A 19,994-nucleotide genomic window follows, 5' to 3' on the forward strand; every position below is an offset into this window, starting at 1 on the left:
CCTTCTAAATACTGTATTTACATGGAGTCAGACACCCATTTTAGGAGTTGATAACATTTAATTGATTCCTAAAATGGGTTTAGTACATAGTAAAAATATGTTTTTTTCAGTTGAAAACAGCTATTTGGACTGTTTGTGACCTTACATTTTTTTAGTACATTTGGCCCCATATTTGCACAAGATGAGACAATCTGGTGAAGTGAAAGAACAAAAACCGAAATAAAAGATTATGTGTTACCAGGCTCTTGACTTCAGCACTATACTACAGTTTGGTGAGTAAACCGAGAGACTGGCTGCAGTCTTCAAAGTTATAATATCCAATGTGTGTGTAAGTTGGGTTTCAGTCCAGTTTTCTTATCACACTACTATGACGAGATTTAAACATGATTACAAGTTCTTCCAATCTTGCAAAAATATACAGAAGCCCAATGACATAAAAGGTTGTTTTTTTTCATGATGAGCTATTTTAATGAAATTACTCAGTGTTACAAAAATAGCAAGTGATGGATACAAATTGATGCAAGGGACCTTTCGTTCCTTGCATTGTTTGCTTTCCCAATGGGCTGGAATTTAAGGAGCCTGCTGCCTCAGTCTGTTTCCTATCTTCTCCATACACCCTGCTGCAAGAACTGGCTGGGTTTCCAACCAGGAGTCCGTGTCCAAGTGGCGGCTTTTTACACGGAGCGGATCTTTTTCTTTTCAAAGAAGAGGACATGTTGCTTCACGACTGGGTCAAGTTTCCAGAGCACCAGCTTATCCTTTAGTCGGCCCCGCTTTGTGACAAAGTAGTAGTATCCTGTCCCCGCTGCGCTCATCATCTGTACCAGGATGGACTTTCTTTGGCCTTGGCAAAGTTCACGCCGGTTAGAAATATGCCTCACTTTTCTCCTTACTCCTCACGGTCACTGCGCAACATGACAACTACTTCCGGGTCAAATGACATAAAAGGTATGATTGTCGAAGCTCACACACCTTAGAGACATTCAGAGACCAGGATTGAATACAATCCTTGCTGGTTCCACAATCTCCAGTTTCCCACTAGATCACCCTTGACGTGGGGATGGTACTGATGGCAAGACACAAAGGAGGCTGTCCCCAGGAAAATGCACTGTGTTAGTGGCCTCCAGATTCCAATGCTGCATTTATTATGAGCATACCTTTAAATTGTAAAGGTGTGATTAGATGCCATAGCTAAAATCTACCCAACAGTAAAAATTATAATGGCTGTTGTGTAGAATTGTTCACCTTGTTAGGGTTTCTGACACGTTTTATTTTTACTGCACTTACTACCTCCATTCGGCTAGTTTTGAACTCATAGGGCCGTATTACGTCCTGGAGTGCAGCTGACAGAGAGTCCATCAGTTTATTCTACAACCTCAGCAATGACTCTTGGGCCAGACACATAAACAGGGCAAGGCTGTTTTTTTACCATACTAGCTTAATGATGTATGCATGCTAATTTCACAGTACCTTGGAGAGAACACTAACAACCACCTCTGCTTTTGTTTAATTTCTTTCACGTAACATTCACTTTTGATGTTGTTTAAAATAATGGGTTCCCCTAGAAATGCTCAGGGATAATATTTATATAATTAGTCAATAGCAAAAATGCAGTGTATAGTTTTAAATCTCACTAAAATAGCAGCATTTTCCCCAACATTTTCCAAAGGCAGCAAAACAAAAAACAGCCCCAACTAAAAGTCTACCTTTGTTTTCTGTTACTTGGGGCCATGACGCCCAAACCGTATTCTTCTAGCAACGGACCTGGACAGAAGACAAGCAGGTTTGCAAATAGAACGTTTCTTTTTTGTTAATTGGATTTAAGTGTTGATATCCCTCTTTGCATGTTTTTTTAGTTCAATTCCCAAAACAGTTTTTTTAAAGTAAATGGAATCTTTAAAAAATCAAAACAAGGTTATAATATTAATGATGTTTGTCATAGTCTGCCAGGGCAGGCTACAGTGACCATTGAAAGCGTCCAAATTTACTCTCCAGTACATGTTCAACCTTTTTACTTATTGACTCCAACTCCACGCTATAGCTTCTTCATCAAGGTGACGTATTTTTGCCACCATATATGAATGGAAGCTAGATCAAATCCAATCAATCATCAGCATAATTTACAATTTAAATTTAGTTAATGATGAGAGTTTTAAGTACGTTTTCAAAACGTTATTCTCTTTAAGAGATTAGTAAATTATTTTTCTTTGTCCTTGTATTCAATTAGTAAATCAGATACTCCAATTACGGTCGACGTTTCGGTCCCCTGGCTCCTAATGAACCGGGACCATCATCAGGACTTAAATTTAGTTGCCTGTTGCAAATATCAAAGCTCCTCTCGTAGTCGTGTTAGGACACGAGTGTGTTGCGAGGGCTTGAAATTCCTTCTTCAATTTCTCCTCGCGGGGGGAATTAGTGCCCGTTGAAGGTATGATCAACGTTGGGCAGTGTTGTTCCAGATAATACTGGTGTTAGTTTGGGTGTAGCCGTGAAACTTCCACAATGGGGCTCAATCCCGGGCGTCGATGGACTCGATGGTCACAGGTGACGACACCACGGAAATCCGTGGTGTCGTTACCTGTGACCATGAGAGGAGCTTTGATATTTGCAACAGGCAACTAAATTTGAGTCCTGATGATGGTCCCGGTTCATTAGGAGCCAGGGGACCGAAACGTCGACCATCTAAACAACCCTGTAATATATCCATTGTGACCATTTGTTACAGAGGTTGTGTGTCTGAACTTGCTTTATTATTTATTTAAGTAGCAAGAGACAATTGGCTCCTATGTCTGTTCTTGCCTGATATTGTTTGTTCTTTCTGATTTCTATCCTTTCCTTTATTGTTTGACCACTCACTCTTAGATAGGTGCAGGCTTGTACCCTATCCAATGCTTGTATTCGACCCTCCTTGTGGTCGCCAAAATTGAAAAATATATTGAATAAAACTTTCTGTCCCGGCTGGGTACTGAAAACGAAATATAGTACTGATTCAAGACTATATTTTTATTGAATGTGTTATAAATTTTCACCTTAGGACCTCTTGTTCTCGAGACTAGAACTAGAAACAAGCACTAATATAAAAGACATGAGAACATGCTAACAACAAAGTTGTGGATCTGGTCACTCCTGTCAAATGAGAAGTCATCTTGATGGTGAGCAGCTTCGCTCTTCCTTTCTCATGGTAAACACATGGAGTTCATGATCCACTATCAATTTGTATCCAACCGTACTAGACATTTGTATACCTCGGAATGCCAAACCTTAGACCTAAGGGAAGACTACTGCAGTGTCTATGCTGTCATTTATTCAGTGTTTCATGGTGGAACAATGAACTACACTGAGTACAGAAACATTTGCTTACAGATCTCTAGTTAAGTAATGGCATTCACATTTCTTACAAGCAGACGTTTATTGTTAAATTCTCAATTCTGTATTCAGCATCATAAAAATATGTGATAAAGCAGGAAGTTCAGCTTAGTTCATCGTGAATATGTAGCTTAAGAAAGGAATACAGTTTATAAACTCAGCACATTCTGAAGTCATGACATCTAAGCAAGTCACATTAAGGTCAAGCTATTATAATACATTTATGTATGGTTCAGCATTCCCTAAAGAACATCTGTTTGTTAAGGGAAAATCTAGTTGAGGCCTACGGTTAAAAATGAATGCTTGGTGCATTTTGCACAATTTGTCTATGTGTCATTTTAAAATGTCATTTTTGTGTTAATACTTAATGCAAGTTAGCATTGTTGTTAATTCTTTTTATATGCCAATTTTCCTTGCTGAGAATACCCCCATCTGATGATTTTCTTAACCATCACACTAAAGTCATTTAAAATGTGAAATCATTCAAGGGGCACTCTCATCATCGGTTGAGCCTTGCCTTTTCCTTTTTTGACCCCGTAATCTGAGTGATTTCATGTATTCATCACTCATGATACCATTTAGTACCACATCCTATTTTGATCTCTTTTGAATTTCCTTTTCCCCCTGTTTATGCAGAAAATATCTACAGCTCAAGAATAATGTGTACAGAAACCTGAAGCAAAGCCCTATTATTATTATCTACATTAACCCAGCTTTAGAAATGCCATTGTAATCTCCCTTTCCAAAATTTTCTAAGACACCAGGGGCCTCATTAAACTGCATTTTGGCATAAGGCAGCACAGCAAGGTAACTTGCTGTGCTACCCTACACCATAGTGAAAGGGCAGGAATGCACCATATTTAAGACATACGGTGCATTCCTTTCCTTTGTGGCTGCACTGGTGTCATTTTGGCAGTCTAGTAACAATATAGGTGGCCATACACCATGGTGCCTCAGTTGCAGGCAGGATTATTAAAACACTCCTATGAGGCGTTTACCTCCTTCTATGTGTGTAGCTGAATGCCTTTAGAATGTGTCCTCATTGCTTCTGAAACATGAGCCATCTACAAAAAGAACATGATGAAGCTCATTCGGGGTTCATCAGTAATTTCAGGCCTTGGCTTGGTGCATACATCTGTGGCATCTAGACAATCATGTTCAATATCATCACAAACAATATCATTAATTGACAGAAGAGTTGATGGAGTCAATATTTGACATCTCTTTAAAATAACATCATCTGTAGACAAAATAGTCTGTTCATACCTAGTCAACTGATTATGGGCCATTTACTGAGTTTTCGTTCTAGTCAATCGAAGCTCCTAAGAGTGTGGGATCATAGCAGTTAAAGGGCATCCTATCACTATGTTCTTACTCTTTTCCAAGCTAGTGTTTAGCACAGCAACTGCTTTAAGGCAACTGGGAAGACCGGCTTCGATGTGTCAAGGGTGGCAGAAATGTATGCCACTGGCCTTCTGGCATCACAGTGCATCTGTGATGCCAGAAAGCGCAAACCTCTCTCTCATTTCGAAATCTAGTATTTTTTTTGGGAATCTGGCATTCCTTGTGCTGAGACATAAAACAATCTTTAATCAGCTGTAGGAAGGCTCTCATGCAATCATTATCCTAAACAAATTGGTTAAGACACATCTCTGTGTGTCAACTTCAGTAGAGGCTTTGCCACTAGGAAGATGGTTGGTATCCATTGTGTAAAGTAGCCTACCATTCCCAAAAACATCCTGACTTCCTTTTGAGTTTGAGGTGGGAGCATTGGAAGAATGGCTTCCACTCTCTTTGGCAACACTTTCGTAGCTCCTTTTTCAATTTGGTGTCCCAGATACTGAACTTCTTTTTGACTATACTGCAATTGACCTGGAGGCACTGTTTGTCCATTGTAAGCCAGCTGATTTAATAACCCAAAAATGTCCTGTTTGCAAGCTTCGTGTCTCTTATGCTACAAGTGGATCTTCTGTATGTTGTACAAGTACTGACTTTTCGGGCATCAGTAATGTTTCCAAATTTCTTTTCAGGATCTGGTTAAAAATAGACAGACTTTCTGTATACACTTGTGGGACGCAATACCATGCAAATACTATTTGCTGGAATGCAAAAGAGAATAGAAACTGATTCTCTTCATGCAATGGCACTGAGAAGAAAGCCTGTTACAGGTAAATCACTGCAAACAATTCTGCAGTACATGGAATTTGAAACAATAGTGTGGCTGGATTCGGTACCACAGGATAACATGGCACCACTCGTTTATTTACTTTGCTCCAATCCTGCACTGTTCTAAATTTTCCATTTAGCTTCTGTGAACCCATTATTGGAGCATTGCATGGGCTCCCAATTAATTCTCTCAAAATCCCTTTCTGCAACATGTCCTCTATTACAGTCGATATTCCTGCAATTGTCTCAGGAGTTGAATGATAAGGTGGTGTTCTAGGATACCGTGCATTGGCCTCCACTGTAATTCAGACTAATTCTACACCTTTCATTAGTCCAATATCTTTCCCTGTGAGATGCCAAACTTCTGTAAAGTCTCTTAAATGTGCAGGTAATCCCTCAACTGTCATGTAGCTGTCTGATGTTGAATTATTGTGTATTCCACATCCTCATCATGCATTTGAAAAGCTACATCACACCATCCAGTGCGCAATATATTGTACAATTTAATTTGCACAGTAAATCTCTCCCTAACAAATTTACAGGACTTTAATCGCAAACAACAAACAAATGTGTTTTTTTCCAAATGAACCTATTTTACTGGGACAATGTCTAAAACTCAATTAGTAAACTGCTTATTTGTCACTCCCACAACTTGGATATATTTCCCTGAGAGAGGTAGGCGCGGGAATTCCACTGTTCTAACAGTAGATCGAGTAGCTCCTGTATCGATGAGGATTAATATGGGGTCGCCATAAACGTCAGCATCTACATGAGAACTACTATGATCTATCTTGAAGACTGTGTCAAGTATGCTATGTTCCTTCCCTCCCAAGCACCGTCATTGGAAAACGTCAGAACCATCATTTTTTAAAAATGGGTGCTGTTGCAAAGCATTTGGATTTGAATTAGTAATTTGGTGCGTTGCATTCTGGAATTAATTAACATTTGTTTTGGCATTTGATTCAAATGAAATCTAGGATTTCCGACATGTTGCATCTCTAGTCCTTTTTGTGTTTGCACAATTTCATTTGAATTATCAGGATTATATCTACACTCCCTCTTCTCATTACCAACTCTGTGACAGATGTGACAAGGTGTAATCTTCATAGCAGCAACAGCTGTCACTCAATTTGTATTAACTGGTATACCACTGCCTCTACCTTGTGGCTGAATAAATCCTCTTTGATTACTCTGTAAACCAATCTGTGTGACAACAACACCTTGCATATTCCCTTTATTCCCTATAAAAGAAGGATTCTGAAACCCCAACCTTGGTTGTGCCAATATACATTTCTCTTTTATCTGGTGCAGGCCACCCAGGAAGGCATTGCAATGGCTATCTGGGGGCTGTGGCAGGCACAAATACGGGTGTGAATTGCCAGGGCAATGTATATATTCCACCGATCTCTGATTCAAACTGGAATCGGCGCTGCCTGACTTCAAAATGGCGCCAGTGACTGACATAATGCCTCGAGATAACTCCGGACCCTCTCACCAGCCAGTCACTCTACAGTAGTGGCAGGAGGCGTCCCCTATTCCCTGACGGGCACTCCATTTGAGCCTTCAGCATCCCATAGCCCTTTTCACACTACAGAAAACATTCCAGCTTTGAGAACCAATGAAAGCTGCAGATGCCCACATGAGACTGTGGACCGGCCGAATGGAACACCAGGAGCAGAATCTCTTGCCTGACCCCATGTTGGCCCCCATAAGATCAATCTGACTCAACTGCCTGACTATAACATGGCAGCCTAACCTCATTCCCTTTCCTATCTTGCCACCCTCGTCTTCTACACTTGCCAGTCTCTGGACTCAATGACCTTCGGTCACTTCCTGATCTTCACACTGATCTTCACACTGAGCCGGCTGAGCTCGAATCACATGGCCGATTCCCGGTGGAGCTGCTCCGACAGCTATAGGGGAGATTGGCTCTGGCACACCGCTATGGCCGTCACCTACCCAGCCGGTCTTCAGACGTTTGCCTCATCAGTTTCTACACTGCTGTCTCCTTCCTGTGGTCTCCCACTCTCCTTGGTACTTTTTAGGTCTTGATTTTCTTGGTCACTAGTAACTGATCTTCACTCTAATCCGGCTGAGCACGAATCACATGGCTGATTCCCGGTGGAGCGGCTCCGACAGCTATAGGGGAGAGTGGCTCTGGCACACTGGTATGGTCGTCACCTACCCAGACGGACTTCAGACATATGTCTCATCATTTTCTCCGCTGCTGTGTCCTTCCTGTGGTCGTACAACTCTCCTTGGTCTTTTGTTGGGTCTTGATTTTCTTGCTCGCTAGTAACTCCTGTCTTGACTACATAATCATGCTGTAACTAATGTGAAATTATTCCTCTCCGGCAGAACTCAGTGCGTCCGCCTCCCACCCTTCCGCTCCACCGCTGCTGAGATCATCTTCGGCATACCCCAGGGCTCTTCTTTAAGGCCAACGCTGTTCAACATCTACATGGCACCCTTCATCCAAGTCACCAGACAGCACGACCTCAACACCATCTCCTACGCCGACGACACCCAGCTGATCATCTCCTTCACCAAAGACCCTCACACCGCCAAAACCAACCTCCACGAAGGAACGAAGGTTGTCGCTGAATGAATGAAGAACAGCCGACTGAAGCTGAACTTGGAAAAGATGGAAGTCCTCATCCTCGGCTCCACCCCTTCAGCCTGGGACAACTCCTGGTGGCCGACATAACAGGGAACAGCCCCAACACCCACCGACCACTCACGCAACCTGGAGGTCATAGTCGACTCCACCCTCTCCATGTCTAAACAGGCCAATGCCTTCTCTTCTTCCTGCTTCAACACCCTCCGAATTCTCAGCAGGATCTTCAAGTGGATCCCAACCAAAACGAGAAGAACAGTCACCCAGGCCTTCGTCACCAGCAGGCTGGACTACTGAAATGCCCTCTACTCAGGAAAGTCAACCAAGCTCCTGAGACTGCTGCAACGCATCCAGAACGCCTTGGCGCAACTGATCCTCGACATCCCCCGCCACAGCCACGCCACACCCCACCTGAGAGACCTACACTGGCTCCCCGTCAACAAGAGGATAACCTTCAAGCTCCTCATCCACGCACACAAGGCCCTCCACAACGCCGGCCCAGCGTACCTCAACAGACGACTCAGATTCTACACTCCTACCCGCAAGCTCCGCTCCGCCGGCCTCGCCCTCGCCACAGTCCCCCGCATCCGAAGAACGACCAGCGGTGGCAGATCCTTCCCGCACCTCACCGCCAAGACCTGGAACACCCTCCCCACCAACCTACGGCATACCCAAGATCTACTGGCCTTCAGAAGACTTCTCAAGACCTGGCTCTTCGATCAGTAGCAGCATCCCCCAACCCCCAGCGCCTTGAGACCCTCACGGGTATGCAGCGCGCTTAACAAATGTCCTGATTGATTGATTGAAAGATTTGTAACTTGTAACATGCTGTTTCTTTATGTAAAGTATCTGATACCTCCGGGTCTAGCCAGTGCTATATGAAAACTCAAATAAATAAATAAAATAGATAAATAAATCTCTAGATCATCACACCAGTACTTTGTATATCTTAAAACCTCATCAAGCAATTTATTCTGCCAGCAGATAATGCTTTGAGTTATATGCAAACTGATCATTGATTTCAGGCCCAAAATATACTGAGACAGAAAAATGCCTATTTTGAGGATATTCTCATCCACAATGCTGCTGAAACATTTGTACCAACCTCTCATAGAACTCATGAACTGATTATTTTGGCTCCTTGGCTGTTCGATTAATCTTAACCCAATCCAAATCTTTTGGTGGCACTCAGACCTTCAGAAAATTAATCTCATCTCTATATTTTTCCATTACCGCAGGAGATAGTGCATTAGTCCTAACATTCCTCATTGGATCCTCTTGTGGCCAGAGTACAGCAGTCTTACACTCAGACCACAAATCAGTCGGAACTACTGTTGCCTCTACGCTCTACGAGAGCTCTACGCCCTACGCTGTACGTTGGCTGTCAGCCAAAGGACACCGCCGAAGGAAGCACCCGAAGAACACAGGCGTAGGACACAGCCAGATCTGCCAGGTCCACCAATTGTTTTTCCTATCTGAGTGGGTCGAATTGCCAGTTGGGCTGGACTAGATTGCTGTTTTTCACCACTGCCTGAGCCGTCTGGGCGGAGAGTGGAAAAAGAGCAGCGAAAGAGTGCGGAGAGCAAAGAAAGAGGTGTGGGAACAGACGAAGCAGCTTGCTCTCCCTGTGGAGGCCTTGTCCTGTTCTGTTCTTTGGAGCCCTGCTCTGCTCAGCAGTTTTGCTGCTCTCAAATTTTTAATTTTATTACAGTACGTCTGCCATTTCATGGCTGCATTCTTTTGCTCCCCTTCCACTCCCGCTTCCAGCATCACCCAAGGGGGGTCCTAGGGTTTCACGGAGCCTTGGAGTTTTGGAGCTTGGAGCTTTGGTCATCTGTTACCTACCTCAGCCCCCTCAGTCTCTGGCTATTTATCGTACCAACTTCAGTGATTCTAGACTTACTAACTTAATTATCTACATTTCTCACTGGAGTAGTTTCACTGCTGCCAGCAGTATTTCAATTTCCTACTCATAAGCGCCTGCTACGCTTCTTATTTTTCTTTATCCTGTTTTAGCTTTATTTATCTCTATTTATAGCTCCAGCAGGACCAAAGTAGGAGTGCAGCTGTGGTGATGTGTGTTCCTGGATGTAATTCTTCATACCATGAGGTCGGGTCGCCCCAGGGGATCTTTACAGCTACTGTTACAAGCACAGCCACAAAAAATGCGGAAGAGTGCTAGAAAACCAAACTCGATCCCAAAAGGATACATCACATGGTAACAAGATGAGATTTGCGGAAACGCCGGCCCATACTAAGGCAACATTAGGTAGGGATCATGTGAAAATGGTCCTTGACCATGCATCTAAAACTGTTACCGACTTTGGGAGCCAGCTCTCCCAGACCTGTATTATAGACTTTTTTAAGCAATCAGATAAAGGTCAACATGAGGATAGGGTGTGTATTTCCACATCTGCCCTTTTAAATATATGACCACTGATAGTTCAGGCTTTATGTGATGATGCACTACTTCAAGGTGAGGAAACAAGAGATTGCTTGCAATAGTCTGCCAATATTACTACTACATGTTTAAAAGCTACTGCTGTAAAAAATATTCCCTCAAGCTTTGGCCCTTGATGTCATACGTAAGGTTCTGGACAATAGACCCGTACCTGCGGCAGTCCCTACAGATTTCATTGTGGACCTTCTATCCATAGCCATGATAAAAAATTTCTTTCTATTTCAAGGTAACTTTTATCTCCAGACAAAGGGGGTAGCCATGGGGGCTTTGCTCCGGATTTGGCTATTATCTTCATGGACGAATTCAAATGTTCCCTCATCCAGAACCCGAAAAACCTGCATCGTGCAAAAATAACAGAATGGAGCAGGTACATCGATTATGTCCTTGTGATATGGACGGGAACAGCTGCGGAATTACAAGCATTCCATGAGTGGCTTAATAAACAGAGCAAGGATATTCAGTTCACGATGCATTCTGACAGTCATCGGGTCGGTTTCCTAGACATTATGATCTACCACAAGGATGCAAAATTACACACCACCCTATACCACAAACCTGCAGAATGCAACTCGTTATTGCGCTACAGCAGCCACCACCCCCATAGCCTAAGGGACAACTTACCGGCGGGCCAATTCTTTAGGATCCGCCGTAAATGTTCAAAGAAAAGTGACTACATGTTGGAAGCAGATATCCTGAGCCAACGTCTTTTAGAGAGAGGCTACCCACGTCGTCTGGTCAAAAGAGCCTCCAAGAGAGCTTGGTACAGTCCACGGGAATCACTACTCATGACCAAGGATAAGAGTGATCGAGTGCTGAACAGAATGGTATGCATGACTACATTTAATACACAAAGTCATGTTATCAAGAAAATCATTAACAAAAACTGGTCCATAATCTCAGATGACATTGCTCAACCTCATCCACCGATGCATGCTTTCAAGAGAGTGAAATGTGTTAAAGACCATGTAGTATGCTCCTATCTAGACAAGCCAACACAACCATCTATACAAACACTCTGGAACCTCCCTACCCATAGGGGGCATTACAGATGTGGGAACCGTAAGGCATGCGGATTGACCATCCAAACTAAGAAATTCATTTTCAAACACCATCAGATAGAATTACAAGCATTTACCAACTGCAACACTAATAATGTAATTTATGGCATCGTCTGCCCATGCGGCTCCATTTATATTGGTCAAACACAACAAAAAATCAAAGCAAGAATACTACAATATTGTAGTAGAATAAGGTGTGACACACAAGGTGCGCCATTAGTGGAGCATTACAAAAGTGCAGGACACACGGCTGAGGACCTCCGATGGGTTGTCCTTGAAAAACCCACCCTGGGGCCCCAGGGTGGGAATATTGTATCCATTCTAAATGTGCGCGAGGCAAAATGAATGACCCGTTTTGATTCCATACACAATGGCCTAAATGAACTTGATTCTAGCTATGCACAATTGGCTTGCCTAACAATAGAGTAATTATGCCACACTTACATGTCAACCTCTGGGTGGTATTTTATGCTCTGAGTTCTAGATGATACATTGGATGCCCTGATGTTTACGATGTTACTCTAGATATACCTAAATGTTTGTTAGTGATATAACAGTGACATTATATTCTAGAACTATCCAAAGCCTGTATTGTATGCTATCTTGTTTAATACTCGTACAAGAACTGTGTATTCTGTTTTCATCGGCTGTTGCTTTTGAACTTTGCTAAGTCAATGTTATGATGATGCAAGCCACAATTTATTGACTACTGGTGTTACGGCCAGCCGTAGAGTATACCCTACGTTTAGAATATTAACATCGAACCAAGTACTATGAGTGTTTTTTATTATAGACAGACACCAACTCGTGTGCATTCAATCTGTTTTTCACCTAGTCCCGTTTTCCAAACCTACATCGTATATTGAGATCAGATAGATATATGTATTTTTTTATTCCTAGAATACCGAGTCCAACAACATAGTTTATTTTAGACACACTACATTCACTTTCAAACTGAATTTTTACGAGATCCGGTCTTCGGTCAAGATTTGAGTCTATTTTCACTTTTTATCATATTGGCGATGATGCGCTGGATTAAGCATTTAGCGTCTGCTACTACTAAACGCCATAGGAAGACCACTTGACGGTGGTATTTAAAGATCCCGCATCAGACGGAACTTTTCCCAGGAACATTTAGAGATGGCCACATCAGCGAGTAGCGGTAAGAAGGATTTGGGCTCCCCCATGTGGGTTTGCTGATGGTTTGTAATTTACTTAGTCTGTAAGCGCTTACAAGTTCAGTTTTAAATTACAAGGGTTCTCTTATCTGTTATCCCACGCAGACTTGAGCACCGCTTGATTACTTTGTTGCATTGAGCACCGAAGATCAGTGAGTTCCTTAATTGTTTTGAATACTTTGCAAAGTGGTCTTTTCCATCCTGTTTGGCCATAGATGACACCCATTGTTCTCTGTGTATTTATTTCACAGCGACACTACATTGAACTTATCTCCACACGATCTAGAGCAGGTAATTTTGATACCACATGACCTTGTCATTCACAATTTGCTTATTGACTTAGTTCATTTAGTGATTCTTCTACTTGTTTGTTTGTTTGTCCTCCTCCACCATTCTTTCAGATACTTGAGACTGAATTCTATTGAGCAGCTTTGTGGCTTACAAGGAAACGAACATTGGTTATGATTTACGCTTAGAAGGGACACGCTGCTTGTTCTGCATTATTGAGTAAGTAATAGTACTCCGACCTTTTCAATAAATCAGAATTGTATGCCTAGGAGCGACAGATGCGCTCTAATTGCACTTTATATATTTCCCTAGGGGCTGCTGTCGCACTCTACACCTAGGAGCTACTTGGCCCTATATCTACTTTGTGCCCTCATTGAAGGATTTTGGTAAATACCCAACAACACGTCAGGTTCGTCTGTGAAATAATACTGTTGGTTCCACAGTACCGATTTTGTTTTTATACTTCCTACACTAGGTGCCTTCCTCCCCACCACTGTCCTGATGAAGACCCCTGTGTAAGGTGTTAATCAACCTACGTTGAGATTTCGGGGTCGAAACGCTGACATTTCTCTTGCTTGCAGTTAGCCCTCGAAACAACAGAGACTGTATTTATTGTGTTTCATTATTGGGGCATAGTGATTTTTAACGTGTATGCAAATTCATGAAGCATTGGCTTGTTACTATAAGCCCAATTTTGTTTGTAAAATGGCTTATGATTTCACCCTTTTTCCCATGCTTTTCCCAAGACCACCATCCTCACTTCAAATTCACTCACCCATCCCCCTATGTCTCTGTCCTGCTGGCACTTTTTGTATATATGAAATTATTCATTTTATAAACGCAAAATAATAATTTTCATGTGGCAATGTGATTAAATAACATTTGCTTCTGACAAAATCATTGTTGCAGATTATCCTTTAATCATATGATTCTAATCTACAAAACTTAGTTTGTCCTTAATTACTGGGGCCACTATATATTGTAAAAAATATTCCATCTGAAGAGGGCATTCTCATGTAACAGTTGCTAAAGACCAAGTCAATCTCGATCCTGCCCACGAAGTTTGTCAATTAAACAAGTTAGCATCTCAAAATATGCTGCCGGCTCAAAAGATCCATCGCTTACAGGTGGGAGATAAAGCTGGGGTTTTTGACCAACCGTTACCAGGATCCAAGAGAATGTTATGTCTCTGTTATTTGTCTGGGTGCAATTAATTGAATCATAGCTTTCCTAAATCTCCTATAACTATATCTTAGAATGAGAGAGTCTGCGAGAGCCTAGGAGAATCTATAAATGAGTCACCAACCTCAAAATTTTTTATAAATCCATTTAGTCCCAGAATATGTGATTGTGAACAATTTTCTGATTCACAATCAACTCCAATCCCTCAAAAGATCAAACTTAGAAGCTCTGACCAGGGGCTAAATAAGTCTGATCAAGTAGATAACTGAAATCTGCAGTTCTTTCATTTTTGGATAAATATAATGTACCCATTTTTGCAGAAGAGTGTCCCAAACACCAAAGTTCAGAAAATAACAGTGTGGCAAAATGTGTTGGGTACGATGTATGCAATAACAACAGAGTTATATTTTCATTCTAACAAGCTTGATGTACAGGTGGAACTATTAAATACTCTAGCAGTTTATGTGGCAGGTATACATACAAAACTATACAACCTAACTAACTTGGTGGTAGGAGCCCAGTCTGATGTCAATAATCAACTGATCTAATGTACGTGCTCACATATTTTTGATAATGTGTCTGAACTCCCGACTTTAGTAGGGTCTCTTATTGAAGAAGTTAAGAAACTAGCCGTGCAACCAAACTCATAATTACCTCTAATTCCTCATATTAGTCTAGGGTTAGGAGTAACTAGTCTGAGTACAAAGCCCCAATATGCTCAGCGAGATGTTCCTGTTTATATAACTAGGGCTTTAGCCGCGGAAGTTGGGAAGCCAGAAGTCAGTTTGGGCCTCAATACTGTAACAGATCAAAGCCCTATTTTACAAGGAAACACCAATATAGAGAGAAGTCAAGTTACGCAGTCCACAGTCTTAGTTGATAGTATTAGTGGGGATCCCCAGCTAACAAAAAGGGCTGGGAAAAGGCTGTGGAAGGCTCAGAACAAATCCTAGAAAACTATGGTCTCACTGGCCAAACCCAGGGACTTCAAGAGAGTGAGCAGAGTCACGGAAACATAAATAGAGAAATAATCTGTTATTTGCACACAAAGACTGAATCAATAGTAAACAATGAGGCTGCGCTCTTGTCTCAAGATCACGCAATTCAGATCATGTACGGGGCCTGGCGAGCTGATGGGGATAGGTCCAGTGTCATCCAGAGATCACCATCTTCTGGAGGACATCAAATCAACCATTTAGCTAATTATAGCAAACAAGGCCCAACAATATCTATAAGAGTCATGCCAGAAAACAATACTTCAAATATTGCAAAAATAGTTTTTCACCCTTCATACAAATCTAGGGGCCTTCATGATAGTCTTAATTGGAGCTCAATCTTAAAACGTATCTCAACCATCCCTGAGCTATCATTCATTAAATCTACTGATCTCCTTTCTGTACAGTTTAAACAAATGCACTTTAGTTCATCTTGTGAGTCCACTATAACAACTTGGGCTACCAATGAAATAGTAAATAAAATCTTAGACTCAAGTTCTTATTTTATGGAGTGGGACATCAAGGTTAAGAATTGTACCCCTAGAAAATATCCTTCCATTTTGGAGGCATTAGACCCAAATTTGGAACAACCAAGAAATAAGGTTGAAAGTAAAAAGTCAATCCCAGGTGTGACTGGCCCATTGAACAAATCACTTTGCAATACAGGTCTGCTAATTACTAATACACTGAAAGGAGTGTGTACCTGTGAATTGTTACCCAAAAATAAAACACCATTTGAAGATTGTACATGGTTTCCAACAAACCTTGCAAATGAGCCAATAGCCTGCTGCAAGTGGTAAAGATATAAAACTGAGAATATGTTCTTGGAATGTGCATTGGCTGGCCCATTTGCTGGCCGATCCTGATACTCTCCTATTTTGAAATATCTTTGAAATGTTAATGTTCTAAGAAACATGGAGAGAACAAGTAACTCCATTGCTTGGGTTCAATGAATTCAATCTACCCGCTGTATGCACTAATAAATTAGGTTGTGCAAAGGGCGTACTTTCATGTTATATTGCCACTGAACTAAACCTAACAGTAGAAGTAGTTGACTTGCAGTTGGAATGGTTACAACACGTTCTATTACACAACAACTGCATAAGATGATAATATTTGATGTTTATTTAAGTGTGAGGAAAAATAAGGTGACCCAGTTGTATATCTTACTGGATATCATAAGCTCATTAGCAATTCGGCATCTAGATGTTGGTTTAATCATTTCTGATGACTTCAACTTACATCTGGTCGCTTTTAACTCCTTAGATAGAAAGGGTAATGGCATCACTAATGTGTGCTGTGAAAACCTGCACCAGCTTGGGCTAATCTTGTTAAAAGAAAATTCCTTGCGCAAATCAAGGTCAGTTCAAGCATGGCTCAATATAATCGAGTACACCTTTATTGCAGAAAAACTGGGCTCAAAAATTGTTGAATATAAATTGACTCCTCGAAAGTGACCATAACTCTTAGATATTAATGCTACAACTGCCAATAAGCTGTAACCGAACATCTAAAGAACTTCTCAATATGGTTCATTCTTCATATAACTTGAAAAGACTGATACGGCATTTGGATAAACAAGCGAAAATAATAAAGTTTGCCAAAGCCATAATAAAGGATAGTGACTAGTCCCAGGTGAGAGTAGGTTCGCTGCTAGAAAAATGGAATTATATTATCTCATCCTTGGTGGGAAAATGTCCTGCATGAATTAAAAGAAGAACAAATCCATCATTAACCACCCTTAATAAATGGTATTCATTTCAATTACTTAAATTTAAACGGTCCCTCAATAAAGCTATACAGGAAGTTTCTTCCCATTGATACAGGCAATCTTATTATGCACTTAAGGATACAATGAGAGTTCTAAGAAGATTATATAGACAAGAAATTTGGTTGGCTAGATCACGTTATCAATCAGGGCTAAGGCATAGATTACTAAATGCCTCTAAACTAAATAATGTAAAATATTTTGGGGGTTCATTAATGACCTCGAAAGGGGAGGCAAAAGTGCTTACAGTATCAATATTATGGAGGACGAATAGGTAGAGTGTATCACCAACTTTTTATGATGTGTGCGATGTAGATGTGAATAGGCTAGACTTGTGCTATAATTAGGATAAAAATTATAGAGAAAATTACCGGCTCCAAGCCGGTGAATGACCCGGATTCCACAAACATCACTTTGAAATCTAGCGAGTTATACATAGAGCAAGGGAGCAGCCCTAATTAGGAGAATGACTTCGATTTTGTAAGCACTACTGACATAGCCATTCTCCTATGCCACCTTCAATCAATAGGGCTCCTGGCCAAAATGGGCTTTCCAATGACATATTCTGTGCCAATATTGATATCTGGGCTGAAGTGTTGACTCCAGTGTTCAATGAGGTATTGGCCCCTGTACCCTGGCAAGGTAGCATCATGCTGCCCATTTTCAAAAGTGGCCCAGTTGACTACCCAGACAAATATTGGCTAATTGCCCTAAATGATGTAGACGCTAAGGTCTTTGCCTCCAGTCTATTGATCGATTTGGAAAACTAGTCAGCACAGCATGGTATAACCCCAATTAACCAAACAGGTTTTCGTAAGGGCCAATCTACCATTTTCAATCTGTTGGCCCTTACTTTACTGGCGGAACATGCAGTTTTAAAAAAGCAAAACCTATATATCTCTTTTTTAGACCTAAATGCTGCTTTTGATTCAGTTCCTCGAGCTGTAACATGGAAAAAAACTGTAGTTTGGGCTATTCTACAAAAATTGCTTGGTGCTATAATACTCCTCTATACCAACACTTGGGTTCAGGCCAAGTTAGGTGACGGTGGTACTCTATCTCAAAAAATGAAAACCAGAAGGGTATTAAGCAAGGCTGTGTCCTTGCACCTTGCCTTTTTATTCTATTTTTATCAGATCTACTACAGCACCTGGAGCCTGTTAGCGCCCATCCTCCGAAAATTGGTGAGGTGCATCTTAGTTATTTACAATATGCAGACAATACCATTTTGCTGAGCCAAACCCCAATAGGCCTACAAAGATTAATTAATGTATTTGATGATTATATCCTTGTGAATGGCCTGAAATTGAATGTTAAAAAAACTAAAATCATGAAAATCGGGCAGGGAAGATGTCAGACTGATTCATGGAGAGCTAGAAGAGGGCCAAGTAGTAAAGACATACTAATATCTGAGTCATTTTAAAGACCTAAGGGCGAAAACTGCAACCCCAATTTATGCTTTTAAATGCTTACATAAATCATTGAGATGCTAATCATACGAACGTCTCCTCAAAGTTATGAGAGCAAAGTTACAGCCAACTACTACATATCGCTCGCCTTTTACCGGGGAAAAGATGTGAAACTATTGGACCTTTTAGTAATTAAGGCCTATAAATAAATCTTTGGGATCCCTAGCTCAATAGGCCAAGCTGAAATTGAATTGAAGTTTCGTCTCTAAAGACAGTCCATGGTTTCGCAAGGGTCATCTCTGAAATGTATGTACTCTTTGTTTTCATCTAACCCTGATTCTTTAGCTAACATCTGTTGGCATGAAATAATTAGTTCTGCCTATACAGATACCTGGCAATCTTACATTTTAATATGCCCCCGGAGGTTTGATCTGCAGATAGGGCTCTCTGGACTGACAATGTCCAGTTTTAAACAAATCCTAAAAAATCAAACCAAAACCAAGTAATTTAATGTGGTTAAAATAGCTTTCGTGGCAAAAACCCATGCATGGTTTGTGATTAATTCACATCAGTCTCTGCGAATCCAGCCTTATCTGAATGCCCATTTTTTGGCCCAAATGAAAGAAACATTCTTAAAAATAAGATTGGGCATAAATTCAACCAAATAGTGTACACCGACTTGGATTCAACAATGGGCAAGTACTAAATGTAGACTGTGTGGGTGGCCACATGAAACCTTATTGCATTTGCAATTTGTATTTGTGTGTCCTAAATTGCTTAAAATACTCTATTCCTTAAGGCTGGGTAAAGATCAGCCCATCAGGTCCTTTTTTTATGTCCATTGTTAGGTCGATTTTTAATTTCTTTTGCTAATGCTGAAAAATTATTGGTAGCTGCAACCTAAGGTTGTCTTAATGAATTAGAAATTTTAGTGGTTGTTATTAGGTTGCTGACACCTTGAATGATCTTGCGTCTAAGCTCTATGGTAATTAGGCCCTAAATAATATATGAAAACACTGATGCACTTTCATTGCTCGTTTGCACAATGAAATTCATTGCTTAAAATTCCAGCCCTTAGGCAATTTCAAATAACAGGCTTCAAAGCATACAGAGACACCTTCTTGCTCATTTGCACAATGGTCCATAATGTTACAGTTTTACAATGTAATATAATGTCTATAGTTTTTATTGTATATTCCTGGGAATGTAACCATAATATGTTATCAGTTTTATGATTACAGTGCGTTCATGATAAAAGATGTTTATATGTGGTATAAATGTTCTAGTACGGCATGTAACCATGGAGACGTTTTTTTGTACAGATGCACATTGTTTAAAGAAACTGGGAATTGTGTTTTTTAATTCAAGTTTTTAATATTTTAATTGCAATTATTTTTGTTAATCAAGCAATAAATAATTATTTAATAACAGTCGGTACTACAATATCAAAGAATGTATCCATTGCAGCCCAAAACTTCCTTGGAATCTTGATAAACTGTTCTACCT

The 19,994-nt window shown here is 40.9% G+C and overlaps 1 pseudogene; it reads right to left on the minus strand.

The window, feature by feature from the left end:
• Nucleotides 1–564: 564 nt before the first annotated feature.
• LOC144773730 (large ribosomal subunit protein bL33m pseudogene) overlaps nt 565–19,994 on the minus strand; it is a 78,733-nt pseudogene continuing 59,303 nt past the window's right edge.

This window comes from Lissotriton helveticus, chromosome 8 (genome assembly GCF_964261635.1).
Source record: "Lissotriton helveticus chromosome 8, aLisHel1.1, whole genome shotgun sequence".
Lineage (NCBI taxonomy): Eukaryota > Metazoa > Chordata > Amphibia > Caudata > Salamandridae > Lissotriton > Lissotriton helveticus.